Consider the following 13,231-nt stretch of genomic DNA (forward strand, 5'->3'; position numbering starts at 1 on the left):
AGCCCGTTGATGGAGGCCTACGTGAATGAAGTGAGGAAGTTGGAAGAACGTTTCGATGGCCTACAGGCAGAACATGTTCCCCGAGCGGAGAACAACATTGCCGACGACCTGTCGAAACGCGCTGCCCTCAAGTTGCCTGTGGAACCAGGTACCTTTGTACTTCAGTTAATACAACCATCCATAGAGCCATCAGCAGGACAGAACAAGCGAAGGAAGACAAGCCCCGGCAAGTACCTTCTCACCAAGCTCCCAGGATCCGCCGGCAAGGAGGTTGCCGGGTACCCCAAGCTTGCCAAGGGGCAACTACCTCCAATGGGGCCCCAGGCCCTGACCGTAGAGGCAGCTGCCCCTACGGCCCAAGATGTGCCTTTGGTCCTTGCCGTCGAGCCCCAGGCTCCGGCATGGGCGCAACCCACCGTCCGTTCCTCCAAACAGGAGAACTCCCCGAGGAGCAAGAAGAAGCAGAGAAAGTAGCCCGTTGGTCCAACATGTACCAGTTTGTGGATGATACCCTGTACAGAAGGAGGCCAAACGGAGTCAGGATGAAGTGCATTCCTCAAGAGGACGGACTAGAGATGTTGGCAGAGATACATGGAGGTATGTGTGGCTCCCACATAGGGTCAAGGGCCCTTGCCGGCAAGGCATTCCGGCAAGGTTTCTTCTGGCCCACAGCCCTCCAGGATGCAGCTGCGCTAGTAACCAAGTGTGAAGCATGTCAGTTCTATTCGAAGAAGCTTCATCAACCATCTCAAGCCCTTCAAACAATCCCTCTCTCCTGGCCATTTTCGGTCTGGGGGCTCGACATACTGGGCCCCTTCCCCCGTGCTGTCGGGGGCTTTGAGTACTTGTATGTCGCAATTGACAAGTTCACAAAGTGGCCCGAAGTGGAGGCAGTGAGGAAGGTGACAGCACAGTCAGCCGTCAAGTTCTTCAAGGGGCTAGTTTGCTGTTTTGGTGTTCCAACAGGGTCATCACCGACAACGGCACGCAGTTCACAAGCCGCACCTTCATGCAATACGTCCAGGACCTCGGTAGCAAGGTCTGTTTCGCTTCGGTGGCACACCCACGGAGCAACGTCCAGGAGGAGAGGGAAAATGCTGAAGTACTGCGAGGCCTCAGGACAAAGACTTTTGACAGGCTGCACAAGTGTGGAAGGCACTGGATTGATGAGTTGCCGAAGGTTCTTTGGTCGATCAGAACGACGCCAAATCGAGCCACCGGCCAGACACCCTTTGCCCTGGTATACGGGGCAGAAGCAGTTCTCCCCATGGAACACACATATGGGTCACCTCGAGTGCTCGCTTATGACGAGCTTGAGCAAGAGCAGTTGCGGCAAGATGACGCGACACTCCTTGAGGAATATCGTCTTCGGGCGGCTGTGCGAGCTGCACGCTACCAGCAGGCCTTCTGCCGCTACCATAGCCGCAAGGTTCGTGCCTGAAGTCTTGAGGAAGGCGACCTTGTTCTTCGGCGCGTTCAGTCGGCCAAGAATTCCAACAATGTGACGTCGAAGTGGGAAGGCCCTTATCGGGTAATAGGAGTCACCAGGCCCGGCGTAGTCCGCCTGGAGACCGAAGATGGTCTCCCAGTGAGCAACTCCTGGAACATCGAACATCTTCATAAGTTTTACCCATGAGGCGCGGTTGTCGGGCCTCCCGGCAAGCCACCTTTTGTACAAGCCTTGCCGACAAGGCATGTAACCCTTTGTACAAAGCCAGGCGCAGACCCTGAGCATAAATAAATGAAGCGCTGGCGCCCTAAGTTTTAGCATGCCTGCTAGGTTAAGTCTCTCTTTGGTGGGGTTGATAGTGCCCGGCGACAACTAACCCCTAGCATAAAGGTCGGGTGTGTGTCATTCCGTCCTTTCTAGTCTTTTCTTTGGTTCACAGGTTGCACAGGCATTTTTGCTAAGCCATTGAAGGGTAGGGAGACGGATCGACATCCCCGACCCTGGCAAGCCATTGCCGGGGGGCTGCAGATTCAAGCACCCGACCACGGCAAGCCAAGATTGCCAAGGGCTACATATCCAGATAAGTCCTTTATCCCCTATTATGTATTTCTGTGTGGAATTGGGATGTATGAAGCCTCGTTTATTCCTGGGCCACCGTGCTCCCCCTTTTTCCTGCGCCCAAGAACTATTCCCTGGGACGGAACTTGGTTGTAGTTCCGGTGACAAGGAAGCAAACGAAGGGCCTAACCCTACTTCGCTCACGCACAAAGAACCCGGCAAACACCCTTTTTCATCAATACGTTCCAAACAGGTACAGTTCGTACTGAATGCAAACATGAGCAAGGGGATTACAAGGTTTAAATCTAACAAGTGCCCGCAGGCTTGACAACTAAAAAAGATAAGTGCCCCGTGATCCCCGTTGTTGCCCCTTTCCTCCCAGGTGTGGCAGGTGAAGGCAAAAAGGAGGCGACGGGGAATGCGCCAATGGAGAGCTTGACGAGGAAGGCCCTCGGCAAGGCGCGTGGCCGAGGGAGGAGGGCGGCGCGGTCAGTCGGAGTCGGTGTCTTCCTGCTTGACGCCCTCGTCGTCGGTGTCGCTGTCCTCCTCATCACTCCCGCTTGAGAAGGAGTCTTCATCATCGGAGGAGCTCTCCACGCAACACCTTAGGCGAGTTCCCAAGTGCCCAAAGACTTTGATGGAGAGCAGGCCGTTCTCCATTAATTTGATGTGGAGAACGTGCCCCTCTCACAGGCTGTGGGCATGAGCGAAGGTCTTCCATCAGCGATGAAGATACATGACGTGAGGGGCGGGGAAGTCGACATCGACCCGCATGCTGCCGTTCACGCAGCCCCTCATATACAACCTCAGATCCTGTGGCGGGTCGAGCTCCATCTCCCGAGCGAACGGAGTAGGGAGATGAAGACGACGGCGCACTGGACGGTGCAGCCTAATGATGAACTCGCGGGGCTGGTCTCCGACGTGGCCCTCCATTGGGGGAGGGGCCGCTGGCGGTGGTGAGGTTGGTGCGCCGCCCCGTCCTCCTCTCCCCCGAGTGCCACGGCGACCTCGGCCTCGCCCCCTCCCCCTTCCTCTCACGGCCGGCTCCGCCGCCACGAGCTCTTGGAAAGGAGGGGCGCGCTGTCGAGCATAGACCCTCGTCACCGCCATCGGAGTGCCGGCGCGCCCTCTCGCCATAGAAGAAGGAAGGAAGGAGCCAAGGTAGAAGGAGATGAATGATGAAAGATTGGGGGGTGCCATCTCCCTCCCCTTCTTATAAAGGGGCGGGGCCGGGGCTCGGCCGCCCCACTTAAACAATCTAGCCACCAGGGGCGCAGGGAAACGAGACCGACCCGCTGCTCCAACCAGCGATGACCTGGTTCCCCGCCTCGTCATTTAAGGCCCGTGCCCCCCGCGTCCATCGCCTACCATCTTCGAGGCATGGGGGACATGTGGCAAGCAAGCCAAAATCGAGGAGATGAGTGAGGCGACAGTTTTCGACCCCGTGACCGTGGGGCATGGGCGCCTTGAAAGCCACGACTCAAGTCCACTTAGTAAATGAGCCGCGCCCCTGCGTTTTCCTCTTTTTTTATGGGGAAGGCGCGAGCCGCCTCTTTACTATGATGTGACACATGAGGGCAGTAATCGCCCCGCGCATGACCCCCACGTCACGCATTCAACGGGGGTCGTAGGGAAGCGCAGCGGGTGAGGGAGTTACTACGGTAAAAACTCGGCCGCCCGCGCGCCCGCGCACTGTTCTGGGCCTGGCCATATAACGCCTGTGCTTATATGTGGCCCAGGCCCGGGGGCTCCTGTCGGTGTACAAAAGTAGGGGTCCCTTTTTGCACCCCTTTACTTGTGCGCGGGCAGTCGCAACCCCACGCCCCTGGCCATGCTTGGCGGGGCAGAGCAAGCAAAGGCACAAGACGACCAGACCAACGCCAAGTCGGAAACACAAAGAGCAGAAGGGCGAGGTGGACTCACCCAGCAAAGCCCTTGCAGGGGCGACCTCCACAGCCCCGGCAAGAACCTTGCCGGGACAACTTGCCCAATGCCAGCAGGGCTGCCACCCTCGAGCCTGAGAGTTCCGACGCCCTCGACCACACTGCAACCAAAGCTCGGGAGGCGCCTCCGTGGTGGCATGCAGATCTTTGTGAAGACCAAGAGCATACAAGACTAGTTAAATAACCAGAAGACGAAGATCCTCGGCAAGATCCTTGCCAAGGATACCCACGACACCTCCGGCAAGCCCCTTCTCGGGGACAACCACGACGCCACGGCAAGACTCTTGCCGAAGACTTCTGCGGGGCCGCAGCCAGGCCCACATCTGCCAAAGCTCCGCCGCCGTTCCCATGCAGCTGCCAGCCCACCAACTAGGCGAACACTTGCATGGCGACGTGCGGCCTCTAGGCCAACTCAGCAAGCACCTGTGTGGTGGCATGAAGATCTTCATGAAGGCTCTGCCACCGCACCAACTCAGCACCATCCAGCCAGTGTGGCACTACCCACCTCGTCAGTTCGGATGCGTGTCGAAGCCAGGCGAGGCGGCGACAGCTGGGACGAGCTTCCTTGGCGTCCCCGATAAAGCAAGAAGGGTACGTCAGCAGCGCATTAAATGCATTTGTCCTACAGTGCCAGAGGATAGACTTGACCACTTTATAGCTTTCTACCTCCTGTGTGCCACTGTGGCAGCCCCTTTGTCTATAAAAGGAGGCCCGTGGCGTACTGGGAGAGGATTCGGACTTTTTGGACCCTGCACGCCTTGTGGCTAGTCCAAGAACACTAGATAAACAGAAACCAGCAGGAGTAGGGTATTACGCGTCACTTGTGGCCCAAACCTGGATAATGCCCCCGCGTTGATCTCTCAATCCCGCTCTTTCCACAGCCCCGCGCCCGCTAACCGTATCAAAAGGGATTCCTCGTGATCCCGTAGGTGTCGTTTCCCCCGACATACTCGGAACTCCATGCAGACATACGATCCTGGTAATATATATCTTGGCCAACTTCGCGCTTGTATATGTGGTTTTCACTTGGATAAAGTGAGCCACTTTGGTCAAGCGATCGACTACTACCCAGATAGAATCATATCTTGATCGGGTCCTGGGTAATCCGGTGATAAAATCCATGCCAAGCTTGTCCCACTTCCATTCGGGTATCGGCATAGGCTGCAGTAATCCTGCTGGCTTCTGATGTTCTGCCTTCACTCTCTGACATACATCACATACGGCTACATACTCGGCAATATCCTTCTTCATACCTTTCCACCAGAAATGCTCCTTTAAATCCAAATACATCTTGGTGTTTCCGGGGTGAATCGAGTATGGTGAGTCATGAGCTTCCTGAAGTATTAACTTCCTGATCTCTACGGTATTGGGCACATAAACACGATCCTCAAACCATAAAGTTTCGTGCTCATCCTCACGAAAACCTTTAGCTTTTCGTTTGCTCATCTTCTCCTTTAAGTCACCAATCTCCTGATCATCCCTTTGAGCTTCCCGAATCTTTCCCAATAATGTAGACTGAACCTCCATTGCTGCAACAAAACCTCTTGGAACTATCTCCAAACGAAGTTCCTTGAGATCGTCGACTAACTCCTGCGGTAATCCTCCGCTTACGGGGGTATTGACATAACTCTTCCGGCTCAAAGCGTCTGCTACGACATTGGCCTTTCCTGGATGATAATGCAGCTTCATATCATAATCCTTTATAAGTTCCAACCATCTCCTTTGCCCGAGATTCAGCTCCTTCTGAGTGAAAACGTACTTCAAACTCTTATGATCCGAGTACACATCACAACGGTTTCCAATAAGAAAATGTCTCCAGGTCTTGAGCGCATGCACTACGGCTGCTAACTCCAAATCATTCGTGGCATAATTCAACTCATGAGGTCGAAGCTGACGTGAGGCATATGAAACAACTCTTCTGTCTTGCATAAGTACTCCTCCAAGTCCTTGGCGAGAAGCGTCGCAATACACTTGGAAATCCTTGCGTATATCCGGAAGAATCAGCGCTGAGGCTGTAACCAAACATTTCTTCAACTCCTGAAAACTGGCCTCACATTCCTCGGTCCACTTAAACTTCGCGTCCTTCTTCAATAACTCTGTCATGGGCTTCACAATCTTGGAAAAAAATTCAATGAATCTCCGTTAATATCCCGCGAGTCAAGAAAAACTGCGGATCTCTCCTACTGAGGTGGGTGACAACCAATCAGTGACTGACTGAACCTTGGTAGGGTCTACTGCTATACCCTCTCCCGATATAACATGTCCAAGGAATCCAACTTCCTTCAACCAAAACACACATTTGCTGAACTTGGCATATAGCTGATCTTCCCTGAGCTTCTCGAGAACTATACGCAAATGCTCCTTGTGCTCCTCTTCATTCTTCGAGTATACCAAAATATCATCAATGAACACCACAATGAACTTATCCAAGAACTCCGTGAACACATTAATCATCATACTCATGAAATAGGCGGGGGCATTAGTCAATCCAAATGACCTGACCGTGTACTCATATAGCCCGTACCTTGTGGTGAAAGCTGTCTTAGGTATATCCTGTTCTCAGATCTTCAGCTGGTGGTATCCTGATTGCAGATCGACCTTGGGAAATACTTTAGCTCCTTGCAGCTGGTCAAACAAATCGTTGATCATCGGTAGTGGGTACTTGTTCTCGACCGTTACTTCATTCAGTGCACGATAATTGATACGTCCATTTTCCATCATGCTTTTATATTGATATTTATTGCATTATGGGCTGTTATTACACATTATGCCACAATACTTGTGCCTATTCTCTCTTATTTTACAAGGTTTACATGAAGAGGGAGAATGCCGGCAGTTGGAATTCTAGGCTGGAAAAGGAGCAAATATTAGAGACCTATTCTGCACAACTCCAAAAGTCCTGAAACTTCACGGAAGTCATTTTTGGAATTTATAAAAAATACTGAGCGACGAAAATACCTGAGGGGGCCCACACCCTGGCCACGAGGGTGGGGGCGCGCCCTACCCCCTGGGCACGCCCCCTGCCTTGTGGGCCCCCTGGCAGGCCTCCGGTGCCCATCTTTGGTTATATGGTGTCTTCTACCCTGGAAAAAAATCATAAGCAAGCTTTCGGGAAGAAACTCCACTGCCACGAGGCGAAACCTTGGCGGAACCAATCTAGGGCTCCGGCAGAGCTGTTCTGCCGGGGAAACTTCCCCCCGGGAGGGGGAAATCGTCGCCATCGTCATCACCAACGATCCTCTCATTGGGAGGGGGTCAATCTCCATCAACATCTTCACCAGCACCATCTCCTCTAAAACCCTAGTTCATCTCTTGTATCCAATCTTTGTCCCAAGGCCTCAGATTGGTACCTATGGGTTGCTAGTTGATGCTAGTTGGTTTATTCGGTGGAAGATCATATGTTCTGATCCATTATGCATATTAATACGCCTCTGATTATGAACATGGATATGCTTTGTGAGTAGTTACGTTTGTTCCTGAGGACATGGGAGAAGTCTTGCTATAAGATGTCATGTGAATTTGGTATTCGTTCGATATTTTGATGAGATGTATGTTGTTTTTGCTCTAGTGGTGTTATGTGAACGTCAACTACATGACACTTCACCATTGTTTGGGCCTAGAGGAAGGCATTGGGAAGTAATAAGTAGATGATGGGTTGCTAGAGTGAGAGAAGCTTAAACCCTAGTTTATGAGTTGCTCCGTAAGGGGCTGATTTGGATCCATATGTTTCATGCTATGGTTAGGTTTACCTTAATACTTCTTTTGAAGTTCCGGATGCTTGCAATAGGAGTTAATCATAAGTGGGATGATTGTCCAGGTATGGACAGCACCCAAGCACCGGTCCACCCACAAATCAAATTATCAAAGTATGGAACGCGAATCATATGAGCGTGATGAAAACTAGCTTGACGATAATTCTCATGTGTCCTCGGGAGCACTTTTCTCTATATAATAGTTTTTCCAGGATTGTCCTTTGCTACAAAAAGGATTGGGCCATCTTGCTGCACCTTATTTACTTTCATTACTTGTTACCTGTTACAAATTACCTTATCACAAAACAATCTTTTACCGATAATTTCAGTGCTTGCAGAGAATACCTTACTGAAAACCGCTTGTCATTTCCTTCTGCTCCTTGTTGGGTTCGACACTCTTACTTATCGAAAGGACTACGATAGATCCCCTACACTTGTGGGTCATCAAGACTCTTTTCTGGCGCCGTTGCCGGGGAGTGAAGCGCCTTTGGTAGGTGGAATTTGGTAAGGAAAATTTTATATAGTGTGCTGAAATTTACTGTCACTTGTTACTATGGAAAACAATCCTTTGAGGGGTTTGTTCGGGGTATCTTCACCCCGTCCGGAATCACAATTAGCTACCCCTCAACCTACTGAACCTATTAAAAATGTTTACTTTGAAATTCCTTCTGGTATGATAGAGAAACTGCTAGCTAATCCTTTTGCAGGAGATGGAACATTGCATCCCGATTTACACTTAATCTATGTGGATGAAGTTTGTGGATTATTTAAGCTTGCAGGTATGCCCGAGGATGTCATCAAGAAGAAGGTTTTCCCTTTATCTTCGAAAGGGAGATGCATTGACATGGTTTAGGCTATGTGATGATATGGGATCATGGAACTACAAACGATTGAAATTGGAGTTTCATCAGAAGTTTTATCCTATGCATCTTGTTCATCGTGATCGTAATTATATATATAATTTTTGGCCTCGCGAAGGAGAAAGCATCGCTCAAGCTTGGGGGAGGCTTAAGTCAATCTTATATTCATGCCCCAATCATGAGCTCTCAAGAGAAATGATTATTCAAAAAAATTATGCTCTGCTTTCTCTCAATAATCGCTCCATGCTCGATACTTCTTGTACTGGCTCTTTTATGATGAAGACTATTGAATTCAAATGTGATTTATTGGAAAGAATTAAACGCAACTCTGACGATTGGGACCTCGGCGAAGGTAAGGAGTCAGGTATAACACCTAAGTTTGATTGTGTTTAATATTTTATGGATACCGATGCTTTCCGTGAATTTAGCACTAAATATGGACTTGACTCAGAGATAGTAGCTTCTTTATGTGAATCATTTGCTACTCATGTTGATCTCCCTAAGGAGAAGTGGTTTAAATATAATCCTCCCATTGAAGTAAAAGTAGTTGCACCTATTAAAGTTGAAGAGAATACTATCACTTATAATGATCCTATTGTTCCTACTGCTTATGTTGAGAAACCACCTTTCCCTGTTAGAATAAAGGATCATGCTAAAGCTTCAACTGTAGTCAACAAAAGTAATATTAGGACACACAAACCCCCTGAGCAAGTTAAAGTTGAACCTAAAATTGCTATGGTTAAAGATCTATTGGCTGATAATATCGATGGGCATGTTATTTACTTCTGTGATGAGACTGCAAGAATTGCTAAACCTGTTGCTAAAGATAAACATAGACGTGTGGTAGGCATGCCTGTTATTTCTGTTAAAATAGGAGATCATTGTTATCATGGCTTGTGTGATATGGGTGCTAGTGCTAGTGCAATACCTCATTCTTTATACGAAGAAATTATGCATGATATTGCACCTGTTGAGATAGAAGATATCGATGTAGCCATTAAGCTTGCCAATAGAGATACTATTTCACTGATTGGGATTGTTAGAGATGTTGAAGTCTTGTGTGGGAAGGTTAAATACCCTACTGATTTTCTTGTTCTTGGTTCCCCACAAGATAGCTTTTGTCCCATTATATTTGGTAGACCCTTCTTGAACACTGTTAACGCTATGATAGACTGCGAAAAGGATGTTGTTACTATTGGTTTGGGTGATATGTCTCATGAGTTTAATTTTGCTAAATTTAGTAGACAACACTGTGATGAGGAATTGCCTAGTAAAGATGAAATTATTGGTCTTGCTTCTATTGCCGTGCCTCCTAATGAATCTTTAGAACAATATTTGCTCGACCATGAAAATGATATGTTTATGAATGAAAGAAGGGAAATAGATGAAGTATTCTTTAAATAGGGACCTATTTTGAAACACAACTTGCCTGTTGAAATTCTAGGGGATCCTCCTCCACCCAATGGTGATCCCGTGTTTGAGCCTAAACCATTACCTGATACTCTTAAATATGCTTATCTTGATAAAAAGAAGATATATCCTGTTATTATTAGTGCTAAGCTTTCAGAGAAGGAGGAAGAGAAATTATTGAAAACTCTAAAGAAGCATCATGCTGCTATTGGATATACTCTTGATGATCTTAAGGCCATAAGTCCCACTCTATGTCAACACAAAATAAATTTGGAGAAAGACGCCAAACCAGTTATTGATCACCAACGACGGCTAAATCCTAAGATGAAAGAAGTGGTAAGAAAGGAAATATTAAAGCTCCTTGAGGCAGGTATATATTTTATCCCATTGCTGATAGTCAGTGGGTAAGTCCTGTCCATTGTGTCCCTAAGAAGGCAGGTATTACTGTCGTTCCTAATGATAAAGATGCATTGATCCCGCAAAAAATTATTACAGGTTATAGGATGGTAATTGATTTCCGCAAATTAAATAAAGCTACTAAAAAAGATCATTACCCTTTGCCTTTTGTTGATCAAATGCTAGAATGATTATCCAAACATACACATTTTTGCTTTCTAGATGGTTACTTTGGTTTCTCTCAAATACCTATGTCAGCTGAGGATCAAGAAAAGACCAATTTTACTTGCCCTTTCGGTACTTTTGCTTATAGACGTATGCCTTTTGGTTTATGTAATGCACCTGCTACCTTTCAAAGATGCATGATGGCTATATTCTCTGACTTTTGTGAAAGGATTTGTGAGGTTTTCATGGATGATTTCTCCGTTTATGGATCCTCTTTTGATGACTGCTTGAGAAACCTTGATCGAGTTTTGCAGAGATGTGAAGAAACTAATCTTGTCTTAAATTGGGAGAAATGCCACTTTATGGTTAATGAAGGCATTGTCTTGGGACATAAAATTTCTGAAAGAGGTATTGAAGTTGATAAAGCTAAAGTTGATGCTATTGAAAAGATTCCATGTCCTAAGAACATCAAAGGTATAAGAAGTTTTCTTGGTCATGTCGGTTTTTATAGGAGATTCATTAAGGACTTCTCAAAAATTTCTCGGCCTCTGAATAATCTATTACAAAAAGATATACCTTTTGTCTTTGATGATGATTGTCTAGAAGCATTTGAAATACTTAAGAAAGCTTTGATTTCTGCACCTATTGTTCAGCCACCTGATTGGAATTTACCTTTTGAAATTATGTGTGATGCTAGTGACTATGTTGTAGGTGTTGTTTTACGGCTAAGTGTTGATAAGAAATTAAATGTTATTCAATATGCTAGTAAAACTCTAGACAATGCCCAGAGAAATTATGCTACTACTGAAAAAGAATTTTTAGTAGTTGTTTTTGCTTGTGATAAGTTCAGACCTTATATTGTTGATTCTAAAGTAACTATTCACATTGATCATGATGCTATTAAATACGTTATGGAAAAAAAAGATGCTAAACCTAGACTTATTAGATGGGTTCTCTTGCTACAAGAATTTGATTTACATATTATTGATAGAAAGGGAGCCGAGAACCCCATTGCAGACAACTTGTCTAGGTTAGAGAATTTTCTTGATGACCCACTACCTATTGATGATAGCTTTCCTGATGAACAATTGGCTGTCATAAATGCTTCTCGAACTGCTCCATGGTATGCTGATTAAGCTAATTAGATTGTTGCTAAATTTATACCACCTAATTTCACATACCAGCAAAAGAACAGGTTTTTCTATGATTTGAGACATTACTTTTGGGATGACCCACATCTTTATAAAGAAGGAGTAGATGCTGTTATTAGGCATTGTGTACCTGAGCATGAACTGGAATAGATCCTACGCAATTTTCACTCCGAGGCATATGGAGGGAACCACGCTGGAGATAGAACTACACATAAGGTATTGCAATCCGGTTTTTATTGGCCTACTCTCTTCAAGGATGCCCGTAAGTTTGTTTTGTCTTGTGATGAATGTCGAAGAATTGGTAATATTAGTAGACGTCAAGAAATGCCTATGAATTATTCACTTGTTATTGAACCATTTGATGTTTTGGGCTTTGATTACATGGGACCGTTTCCTTCCTCTAATGGTATACACATATTTTAGTTGCTGTTGATTACGTTACTAAGTGGGTAGAGGCTATTCCAAGTAGTAGTGCTGATCATAACACCTCTATTAAGATTCTTAAAGAAGTTATTTTTCCGAGGTTTGGAGTCCCTAGATATTTAATGACTGATGGTGGTTCACATTTTATTCATGATGCCTTTCGTAAAATGCTTGCTAAGTATGATGTTAATCATAGAATTGCATCTTCGTATCATCCGCAGTCTAGTGGTCAAGTAGAATTGAGTAATAGAGAGCTCAAATTAATTTTGCAAAAGACTGTTAATAGATCTAGAAAGAATTGGTCCAAGAAACTTGATGATGCATTATGGACCTATAGAACTGAATATAAAAATCCTATGGGTATGTCTCCTTATAAAATGGTTTATGGAAAAGCATGTCTCTTACCTCTTGAACTAGAAAATAAAGCATATTGGGCTATTAAAGAGCTCAACTATGATTTCAAACTTGCCGGTGAAAAGAGGCTATTTGACATTAGCTCACTTGATGAATGGAGAACCCAGGTCTATGAGAATGCCAAACTGTTCAAGGAATAGGTTAAAAGATGGCATGACAAAAGGATACAAAAGCGTGAGTTTAATGTAGGTGATTATGTATTGTTATACAAGTCTCGTTTAAGATTTTTTGCAGGAAAACTTCTCTCTAAATGGGAAGGTCCTTACGTTATCGAGGAGGTCTATCGTTCCGGTGCCATAAAAAACAACAACTTCGAAGGCACAAATCAGAAGGTGGTGAATGGTCAAAGAATCAAACATTATATCTCAGGTAATCCTATAAATGTCGAAACCAATGTTATTGAAACCATAACCCCGGAAGAATACATAAGATACACTTTCTAGCACGCTTTAGACTCCGAAAAGGAATAGCTACGTGGTACGGTAAGTAGACCGACTCCAAAACAGTTCTAATGGCAATTTTTCTCCGTTTTGGAATATTTAAGAAAATAGGAAAATAAGAAGTAGTCCGGGAAGGACACGAGGGTGGGAGGCGCGCCCTACCCTCCTGGGCGCGCCCCCTACCTCGTGGGCACCTCGTGTGCTCTCCGGACTCCGTTTTCTTGCACAATACTTCTTTTGGTCGGTAAAAATTAATTATACAATCTCCC

The sequence above is a fragment of the Triticum aestivum genome, chromosome 4D, assembly GCF_018294505.1.
Source record: "Triticum aestivum cultivar Chinese Spring chromosome 4D, IWGSC CS RefSeq v2.1, whole genome shotgun sequence".
NCBI classification, from domain to species: domain Eukaryota; kingdom Viridiplantae; phylum Streptophyta; class Magnoliopsida; order Poales; family Poaceae; genus Triticum; species Triticum aestivum.